Source organism: Diabrotica undecimpunctata, chromosome 10, assembly GCF_040954645.1.
Source record: "Diabrotica undecimpunctata isolate CICGRU chromosome 10, icDiaUnde3, whole genome shotgun sequence".
Taxonomy (NCBI): domain Eukaryota; kingdom Metazoa; phylum Arthropoda; class Insecta; order Coleoptera; family Chrysomelidae; genus Diabrotica; species Diabrotica undecimpunctata.
In genome coordinates, this window is record NC_092812.1 from 6424011 (window position 1) to 6436156 (window position 12146).

Genomic DNA, 12146 nt, shown 5'->3' on the forward strand with positions numbered 1-12146 from the left:
TATCTAAATACATCAAATAATGCTCTTTCTAGTATAGATATGGTTCTAGTTGCCTTTCAGGAAAAATACAATCTCCCTGTGACTGGAACATTAAATAATGATACTATAAATATGATGATGAATAAGCCTCGATGTTCTGTTGGTGACAATAACTATGCCATTCGTTCGAAGTGGAATAAAACGACTTTACGCTGGTATTTCCCTCAGGCTATTAGTAATCCCGATTATATAAATCTTGCTGCAGAAGCTTTCGCTAGATGGGAGACAATATCTAATTTAAAGTTTAAACAAGTAATAATACCTTCTCCGAGGCCTGATATTACTATAACTGTGGTACCAGATACTCATAATTTTCGAGCAAGTTGTCAAGGAACCTCTAAATGTTCATTTAATTTCGATGGTCCTGGAAAAGTATTGGCTCACGCATACTTTCCAAGCGCACACGGAGAGTGTACCGAAATTCATCTTGATGTTAGTGAACGATGGTATGTAGGAAATGGCAGCGCTCCCAATGGTGAAGTCAATTTTTTGGCTGTCCTAATGCATGAAATTGGTCATTCTCTCGGACTAGCACACAGTACTATTGATTCGTCTATTATGTATCCTTGGTATCAACAAGATGTACCACCTTTTGGTGATGATGATAAAAAGGCAATGAGTAATCTATATGGACCAAAAACAACACCCTCTTACATACCAACAACAACACCAGTTACGCTAGCACAAACACCACTTTCGCACAACAAGAACCATATGTCGAAAACATCTACCATCAAACACAGGACCTCTTTGCCAACAACAACAACGACCACACCTGCAATACAAAACATATTATGTCTAATTCCGTATCCAGATTTCATGTTTCTAGCTACTTCTCCTCAGTTTCCAAATTATAGAATGTACGTTGGATATGGTCCGTATATATGGAAGTTTGATTTAAATGAAATGCGCCTTCCAAAACATCCCGAATTAATTACCGATTATCTCCCTAAAGAGTTGAGGTCTACGCACGTTTCACATGTTTTTCAGAATTCCGAGGGACACTTAGTAACTATACGCAATAATCAGTATTACGCTGCATCTTTCCCCAATTTAAAACTTCAAAAACGTTTTATGTTTCCTTCTATACCTGCGAGAACCAAAATAAATGCATTATTTCAAACAAACAGCGGTCAAACGTATTTATTATACAATGATGATTCTTATATTGAATTTAATGAAGCTGGAGATGTCTTAAACCGTGGACCCATGAATTATCTCTTACCCGGACTACCAGATACAATAACATCAGCATTCCGCTATACTGATGGGTTTATTTACTTTTTTCAGAACAACACCTATTATAAGTACAGCGAATACACACGTAAAGTTGTAGCAGCAGGAACGTTTAGCTGGGAACTTTTTGGGATACCCTGCCCCAACGACGGGCTATTAAAACAATTAAGAACTTTGTTAAACAAAATTGTAACTATATACGAATAAAAATGCTCCGTTTATGCTGATGTTGTTTTTATTTACATTCCATTACTCTGTATGTATGTTAAACAACGTCCTGCGTTGAATGTCACATAACTGTCACGTTCTGCGTCGAATGTCACGTTCTACGTCGGATGTCACGTTCTCTTAGGCACTGTACGGAAAAGAAGAAGAAGAAGAATAATGTTCATACTGATCGTTGACATGGCTTCTGTGTGTGTGTGTCACCTACGCTTTCATTTGACACCTCATACGTCAAAATCGTGCCAATAGCAACAAAGATACATTCTAGCGCCCATTTGGTAATGCTGCCATCTTTGTTTTTTGTGTCCCCGTCTCCTCCCCGTTCCAACGAGCCCTCGTACGTCACGATCGGACCAATAGAAACAAAGATATGACGTAATGACCTTTTGGCATGCTCCGATGCGCACGGCACATACTGCGTTCAACCCCATTTTTCATCCCCTTTCCAACGAGCCCTCGTACGTCATCCTACGTTAAGCCGTTTGGAACTTACGACCGGGGGTTGCGATTTTAGGGGATGCGAATTAGGGGATGTGCTCAGATATACATAGACTATCTACTATATATATATATATATATATATATATATATATATATATATATATATATATATATATATATATATATATATAAACGTACTTAGTTACTTGTATCTAAACGAACTGTACTTTCTTAATTATTCGTTGAGAAACGCTTCCACTGAATAATAAGGTCTTTTAGATAGATAGGCTTTTGTCAATTTACGGAACTTAAGGAAAGAAGTTGTAGATTTAAGTTGCAAAGGGAGATGGTTGTATAATTTTTTTGCCGAATATAATATAGATTTCTTTACTAACTCAGTGGATGGGATCGGTAAATACACATCAAAGCTTGAATTTCTAGTGGAGTAGTCATGACTAGGTCTTGCTGGAAAAACATGTAGGTGCTTACGAATTAAGCAAACAGTTTCTAGAATATATAGAGACGGAAGAGTTAAAATCCCGTGATATTTTAAGTAGCTTTTGCAATGTGTTATTATACTGAGGCAAAAAAGAACGGTATTGCTCTTTTTTGTAATTTAAAAATAACATCAGATTGGGCAGCTGTACTAGAACCCGAAAAAGGAAGGCCATATCGAAGATGAGACTCAAACAAAGAAAAGTATGTTATTTTGGAAGATGCTAAATTCATTTCCTTCGAAACAGTTCTTATTGCATAGCAGGCTGAGGCTAGTTTATTACTTAATAAATCGATATGAAGCGACCCTTTAAGGTTGCTGTTTATAAAAATACCAAGAAATTTTACAGAATCAATTATACTAATCTGGCTGTTATTAAGGAGCAAGGGTTGAACAGCTCCTTTACAGGATAATGCTACTGTCTTATCTGCGTTAAAAGAGAGTAAATTAGAGTCGGACCAGGTTTTTATTTTAAGTAGATCAGAAGTTATAATTGCATAAAGCGTTGCAATATTAAGAGTTCTTCCAAGTAATACTGGTATCAGCAAAAAGAAACAATTTTCCATAAATTTTTAAGTTATTGATGTCATTTATAAAGATAAGGAAAAGTAGAAGACCCAGTACTGAACCTTGTGGTAATCCACATACAATGCTTTTGTGACTAGAGTCAGTACCATTTGCCCGAACTGGTTGTTTCCTATTCTTTAAGTAAGATTGGAACTAATTCAAAGAAATACCTCGAATTCCGTAGAAATTTAGTTTTTTTATCAAAATGTCATGATTTAAACAATCAAAAGCTTTGGCATAGTCACAAAAAACGGTGACAGTATCAAGATTATTATTTAGTGCTTGATAGACCTCATGTAATACAGAAAACATAGCGTCGCTAGTACATTTATTAGATAAAAAGCCGAACTGACTTTGTGATAAAATGCTGTTTTCAACGAGAAATGACATAAGTCGGGCTTTTATAAGTCGCTCAATAATTTTGGATAGGACAGGTAGTAAGGTAATAGGTCTATAGTTGCAGACATTAGATTTATCACCACCCTTATGAAAAGAAACAATAATGGCTGTCTTTAGGCACTCTGGAAATATACCTTTTTCAAAAGAATCGTTAATTAGTGAGACCAGGACTTCCAACACATTATTTGTGAGATTTAAGAAAAATTTTATGAATAGTCCATCAGTACTACAGGAAGATTTGCTTTTGATACTACTGATTGTTTGGATCAGTTCAGATTTATCAACTGGTCTTCTAAAGTATTAATTCAAGACCTTTTTTAAATTGGCAAGATAGAAAATAGCATCTTGTTGTGGCAAAATAGCTGATGTGATGATTTTTACTCACATTTACGAAGTATTCATTTAGATTTTTAGGGTTTGAAAGGAAAAATGTTTGAGTTGTGTTAGATTTTATTTCGAAGATCGTTCATTAGGGACTAAGTTTCCCTTGCAACATTTTAAGAGCTTCCCAGATGATTCTCATAGTACATTTGTTTAGCTGTTTTGATAAGTTTCCTCCATAGGATAGGTTTCTCTGTACTTGGAGATATAGCCAGTGACAAAGACATCGGTAGTAAATTTCATGATGTACAGTAGTGAACACATATTCTTGGCTGATATGCGGATACCCTTGGTAGTCCAGGGTTTGTGATGTTTTGACTTAATTTTAATGAAAGGAAATGCCTTATTGAAAATACAGACAAGCTTATCTAAAAAATTACTGAAATTATAGTCCACGTCCACAGTGGGAAAGTGCCATCCAGAAGTCAAGCACAAATTTTGGAATTTATGAAAGTTCTGGGCTGAAAAAATCCTACTTAAACGTTGGGTTACATCAAGGGGTAAGAAATTTGAGACAATATAATCAATTATGATAGAATTTTTTTTAGTAATTCTTGTAGGAGAATTAACGTGCATTGTGAAACCATACGATTCGAATATATTGACCAAGGATACTTGAGTAGCACAAGCAACAGCGTAATTAATATTTAAGTCAACGCATAGAATCTTTTTGCTTTTATTGGGCAGATCATCTAACAAACTTAACAGGTTCTGAAAAAATAGTTCCGTATAAGAGTCAGGAGATCTATACATGCAGAGAATGTATAGATTAAGATTCTTGTTATAAACCAGTGAAAACTTAAAAAAGGATTCATTCAACAGAAAGTCATATTTTGTTATAGGAGAGAATCATTATTTGTAGAAAGAATAAGGGTGCCACCATGAGCTGAACTTGGACGATCATATCTAGCAATTGTGGTATATTTTCTACAACAAAGGCTCGTTAACGTCAAGCCAGTGTTCGGTAACCGCAACTATTGGGGGAAATCCTAATTCCTCTAGAAACAAAAATAATTCATCTGTTTTATATCTTATAGAACGAATATTAATCAGAACAATGCTACAGTTGTCATCACTATAAAAATGTGAGGTTTCTAGTCACACAGAACACGTCATATTATTTAACAATTTCGTTTTGAAGATGCAACGGAATAGTAGTTTCGGTGAGTTTCCCTTGATTTCTGTAGGTGAATAATTCTTTCTGAAGTGAGAAAGGACCTAAAAACAGTAAGATCAGCTTCCTGATTGGAAGAATGATAAAAAAAAAGAAGGAGGATATTCAGCGTCAGGCTGACAATCGGACACTCAAATTAAATTTTTGTGGACACAGCAAACAGCTGCGGGAAGAAGGAGTAGACGTGCATTATCTTCTGAAAATAGAAAATTTTGATAACATTCGATGGCTGTTCAAATTAAGATGTGGAGTTTTATATTTGAGTGATCGACCTTGCAGAAATGATGATGATGATGTTTTTCTTAATGTGTAACACGAAGGAAAGGGAAGATGTGATACATTTTTTGGGAAAATGTTCGGTGTTGAGACAGATTGGATTAAATTAGTTGGGTAAAATAAACTTAGTAGAGTGAAAGTAGTTACGATGATGATACAGGGACGGGCTGAGTTAGCAGGTTATTGTAGAGAGGTATGGCCGTATAGGTATGAGTTAGTGGGCCTATTTAATTACTAAATCTATTAGCATGGTGTTAGTTTAATATGATGAAAATAATAAAATTAGCATTAATAATTTGTTTCCGTATAGCAATTATCTTTTTATCTGCCTTGTCTATCTTGCCTATCTTCTCCAGATTTAGCCATACGGCTCACACTTCTTCTAATGGGAAAATTCGCTCATCCCAGATACCTACGGTATCAAAAGGATTGAGCTCTGGTGGGACTCTTTCCGTATTATCGAGCCCTAGGTGACTTGGTTTGCTAGAGTATATCCCAAAAATTTTCGTACACATCTGGACGTCGCGAGGAGTACAGCTTTCTGCATGGCCTTATAAAGATGTTCATTTAGACCCAGATCTTTTATGTTCGCTAGGAGGTTTTTGGGAATAACACCAGTAGTAGATAAAATAATAGGTACTGTCTGGGTATAGCTGTCCCAGTATAGCTTGTAGTTGTCATTTTCAAGCATTCTGTCGGGGACTTATTGATAATAAGAAAGATAGTCGCTTTGGAGAAGTCCCAGTTTGTCAGCTAGCTCTTGGTAGATAATCTTTCCTACTGAGTCATGGCGTTCTTTATAATCAGTTCCGTAAACGCCTGGCAGCCCCCGGTAAGATGTTGGATGGTTTCTTGGGCTTGGCATCCATATCGGCATTTGTCATTTTGGACTTGAGGATCTTTAACAATATATTTCAGGTAATTTTTAGTTGGAATAACCTGATCCTGAATCGCAAGTAGAAAGCCCTCAGTCTCGGGAAACATCTTTCCTGATGTCAACCAATAGTTTGACGCTGTACTGTAGACATATTCTTGGCTGATCGCATTGAGATGTCGCCCATGCAGAGGTTTACTCATCCAGGTGCGCATTTTTTCTTGCTTAGTCAGATGGTTTATGCGCATTTCTTGTTCCCTCAATTTTAGCGGCGTTGTATCATCTACTGCGAAAATTGCTCGATGTAAGGTAGATGTCTCAGCCTGCACTTGAAATAAGTTCTTATTTTTAATAAATAAACAGCTTTCACTCCCTCTAAAGGACAAATTCACTCATTTCAAATGTAAACTATACCTTACTATTATACATTGTTATTATTGTTTAGTCTAGTGCAAAATCTTACTCAGTAGGATATACATATTTAGTTTATTACTATAACATTTATAATAATATTTATTTAATTTATTATTTATAAATTTTAATGACCTTGTTGAATAGCATTAGCCTTATGGTAATTTTTTTATATTAGAGAAGAATAGTTCTTTGCCAACCGTCCTAATGGCATGTGCCAAGAAGAACAAATGTCGCTAAAAGAGAATATTTATTATGTTTTTTTAATGAGAAATAAAAAGGTATTATTGATTGATTGATTGATATAGCGAAGAGGGCGATTTGATTTAGAGATAAGGTAACTATGAGTTAGTCTTCTCTACAAAAACGAGCAATTTTAATAAATAACTTCCGGTCAGTGTTTATCTTACACCATGAATTTGTTGTAGCCTTCATGGTATGTAGAAATTATTGTGGTTACCATTCATTTTCCCATTCACTTAGTACCTCTTGTTTAATGAAACATTTAAAATCGGAAACTTCCACTTATTCATTATTACTGGAAGATGACCTTTGTGTTGCTTCCCGAGTATCATGATCAGCTTTTTCGATGCTTTGCAGACCAGTATAAGATATAAGCCCAATAGAATGAACTTGCTCTTTTACACCTTTCAGAAGAAGTAGTTTATGGTTTATTAAATGTACTATAGAATTACTTATATACAGGTGTTTTATAAAATTAAATACACTGAGAGGATCAACAATTATTAGGGCTTTTAAGATATTGTGATTGTTTAAATAAAGTAATGCTTGTAGAATTGGGTAAATATCTGCAGATGGGATATCAATGTATTTGGATGAAGTTGTACAGATGTGATTATGGTCTGAAAAACAGGTAAGTTTTTTCAGAATATGGTCCACCATGGAAATACAGGTATTACATATATCTTATCGGAAATATAGTAGAGCAGTTTGGAAATTAGATATTGAAAGGACCTTTTAATTCTGTCGAATGGTTGGTTTGTTCGATTTTTTTATTATTTTCTTTAATACGCTTAACATTGCTGTAATGTAGAGAATCATGCGCTTTTATCGCTTAAACGTCTGCTTCATAAGCTATCGAAATATACATTCTTCTGACATTAAATGTAGTTTGCCAGTTAAACATTGTAAAATTTTAATAGGGCTAGTGCGAAAAGCCACTGTAACAATTTTAAATACTGTATTTTCTATAATTTCAAGTTAAGCAAGTGCTGCTTTCTTGAAAAAAGAGTAAACTATTGATCTACAATTAGTTTTGTATTTTATAAAGGATTTGTACAGGGTTTCTCATTTATTTTGACCCCCTACTTATTTTCCTTAATTTCGGGAATATAAAAAAAAGTTTCAAATAAAAGTTGTATTATTTTATATGTACCGACCAACAGTGTAGCAACAGACCAAATTTTGTATACAGAGAGTGCCCAATAAAGTGCATCTTCAATATTTCAAATGGGAAACCCTGTATTTTTTTATAGTTTTGATTAGCCCTGCATTTCCTAATTACAAATGTATAACATAGTGTAGCATTAGTTTTGTTCTATAATGGCGTATGGTACTACTATACTATACTAAGATAAGAAAAAAATAGAAAAAATATATTTGGAAAGTCAACAAAATTAATGGCTTACAATACTACATTTAAGATACAATACTACATTTAAGATTACAATAGATGCTCAAAGTGCCCTCCATTGTTACTAATGCATAAGTAGTATCTTCGTCTCAAATTTTCTAATGCGTCAGATATTGTGTTATTATGATCATTTAAATTTTTAATTTCGGCACGAACTTTTGCCGTGATAGTGTTAATATTTGTATTTGAATCAAAATACACTTTTTCTTTTAAAAACCCCCATAAAAAGCTATCACATGGTGTTAAGTCGGGACTATTTCGTGGCCATGTAATGGTACCCTTATTGCCGATCCACACATTAAACTGATGATTTGAATGTTCTTGAACGGCTACGACATTATGTGGCGGTCCATCTTGTTGCCATATCATACTATTTAATTGATTTTGTGTATAATTTTGATTTAATAACTCATCCACTTCTGTAATGACTGTGCCCAAATATGATTCCCCAGTTTTTTTGTAATCATAAAACAATGGTCCAACTATTTTGTTTTGAAATATTCCGCACCACACATTTATTGGTTTTCTTCCTGACTTTTTTATTTGCTTAATTTTTCTTTTTCTGTAATTTTTCTGTTCCCACGAATACCTATTTCTTTTATTAAAAATGCCTGAAGTTAAAAAATTTGATTCATCTGTCCATAAAATGTTAGAAAAATAATTAGGATCACTGTTCAAATTTGTAAGCACGTCTTGACAGAACTGTAAACGCTTTCTTTTATGAACATCGGTAAGTTCTTGTACCGGTAATATTTTGTACGGCTTATAGTTGTGCTTTTTTAAAACTCTATGTATCGTCGCACGGCTTTTCTCTAATGTATTAGTAGCATTGTTTAGACTAGTTTCAGAATTTTCTAAAATAAAAATGTTATTATGGATTAAATTTATTATTTAAGTATTTAATTTTTACCTTCAAAGTAAAGCAGAGTACTAAGATTTTCATCATCATTTCCTACGATAGTACGTTTCTTCCGTTCAAACATTTTTTCATTTATGACATGACGATAATTATATAAAAATGTATTTGCAGAAGGAGTCTGTCGATCTGGATAAATCAGCCTATATTCTCTTTTTGTCGCTTGCTTTTTTTTATTATTTTTTATATAAATTAAGAATATATCTACTTTTTCATCTGCACCATCACCCATTTCTGTATGAGGACTGACAGTTTATAATAAATTAATAATTGTTTCAGTTTGAAATGTCAGTTGCATAGCCACCTATGGTTACCCATATGCCATTATAGAACAAAACTAATGCTACATGATGTTATATATTGGTAATCAGGAAATGCAGGGCCAATCAAAACTATAAAAAAAATACAGGGTGTCCCATTTGAAATATTGAAGATGCATTTTATTGGGCACTCCCTGTATACAAAATTTGGTCTGTTGCTACATTGTTGGTCGGTATAGATAAAATAATACAACTTTTATTTAAAACTTTTTTTTGTATTCCCGAAATTAAGGAAAATAAGTGGGGGTCAAAATATAATGAGAAACCCGGTACATGTGAATCTGACACCCAATTTTGGTTACACAAATTTCAAAATAATTAAGACCAGTTTGGCAAGAGTTCTTAATGTGCGTAGTTTAAATTTTGCGATATACTTATATAAAAAATATATATTTCTAATAATTTCTGTAATAGTCTAGCTGTCTGGGGACCATCGATCTAAGCGAAATTTAAAATACGTTTTATGTATTCAGCTTCTGAAAAAAATTCAAATTTTTTCTATAACCCTTTGGGTTAAGGTTAAACTAAATTTTAAATTACTTTTTACTTTGGACCAAACTGATGTTTGTATATTAGGTAATTGTCAATTATTATGGAAACATTTTTTTATTAACAATCAATATAGTGCTTAACGGTAATTATAACATTTTAACAAAATTTAAATTAATCTTTTATAATTTTACTTGTAATTAACACAGCCTACAATTCACGTAAGTAACTATTTTTATCATCGTATAAATGATTAATGGCTATTTTAATTAAAACATGTTATTAAAAACATGAGTAGATATATAAGGTTTTACGTAAGCTTAATTATTCACAATACCCAACGGTGTTTACTGTCCCATTCAATAAATTTAGTGGCTCTTTTGAATCCGGCACTGTCAATGTCAAGTTAATGGAAAGCTATTTTCTCTCAGTGGTTTTCCATTTACAGCCACTGTAAATTGAAAAAGATGAATACTGCACCGCATTTCTCTCCTTACACTATTGAAGATGGAAAACATTGTAAAACGTTTTTAGTACCATTAAAATTTGTGCAATGTGGATTTTCCTAGAGTTTTTACTTGAATGCAATCTGTACTTTCCACCGAAAATGCGAAAACTATTTACTTCTTGAAAAGAAACTGGTTCGAGGGAGTAAATGATTTTTTGCGATCTGTTTAAATGACTAGCGGAAAAATAATGTATGAGATGACAAACATTATTTTTGAAAATTTAAAACTATAGTTTAGTTCAATGGTTTCATTTGACTAATTGTTATATTTATTTTATTTATATATATATATATATATATATATATATATATTTCTATTATATGCAATATAAATATATATCTATATATATATATATATATATATATATATATATATATATATATATATATAGTATATATATATATATATAGTATATATATATGTATATATATATACATATATATATATATATATATATATATATATATATATATATATATATATATATATATATATATATATATGTATATATAGTGTGGAAACCACTTATGAAATAAAATTGTTTGTGTCCTTATTTTAGAAAATAATAAAAGACGTAGAGATACCTTTACTTTTAAATTTAAATGTGCACTTTTTAAACATAAATTTGAATGTACAGGGTGATCCACGCAAGTCTGGCATAGTCAATAATCTGTATTTTAAATGAAACACCCTGTGTATTTTTATGTTTTTAAAAGCTCCTTAACAACCTGATCTTAACGAACTATATCATGTAGGGTCTATTATGAATAATACAAGGTGAAATTTTGAAATTAAGTATAATTTTCTTCAAGACAATTAATTCATAGAATACCCGAGGTAATTGATTGGATTACATTAAAATAAATGCTCAAGATGTTCTCCACCTTGTTGTTGGCAATAACATAGTCTCCTATAAAATTAAGCCCGAACTTTGTTTAAAGTTTGAGGTGAAATATTCTGCATTTCTGTAGTTTTCTTTGAGGTCTTTAATGCTATTTGGTTGTGTTGCATATACTTTCTTCTGGAAATACATTAAAGCATAATGGGTTGTTGCACCGTCCAGCTGGAACCAGACAGTTTCATGCGGTAGGGTCGGATCTATTAGATTGAGAGATAAATTAGCTAACTGAGGAGGAAAATCGTCTCTTAGCACGCTTAAATATTTTTTCGCTGTCAAATTACCATCTACACTCATATAGGACCAACAATATGATCTCCTATAACACCTGCCCAAACATTCAACTTTTGAAGATACTGAGTGTGTGTTCCACGCATCCAATGAGGATTTTCCGCTGACCAATATCTACAGTTTTGTCGGTTTACCTCCGTTCAATGTAAATGTTGATTCATCAGAAAAAAAAATTGTGCCAGGAGCTATTTCATTTGTGTTAATTTTATCCATCATTCATTCGCAGAAATTCATTCTACGATCTGGATCGTCTTGTGTTAGCTCTTGCACATAAGTCAATTTTTGGATGTGGATGAAGTTTTTCTTCATGGACACACCTTAGGACAGTTGTGTGACTTACATTATTTTGACGTGCAATTTGACGTGAACTTGATGTTGGATTCCCTGCGACACTTAACAAAATATCCACTTTCACCTCATCGTCAATGAAGTTCGGTTTTCTTTTTAATGGTTTGACATGTCCAAGCTCTCTGAATTGTGCATCAATTTTAGAAAGAAATTAGCTTTTAATTAGGAATTTATTATTTTAATGTAAAATGTCAACACACCA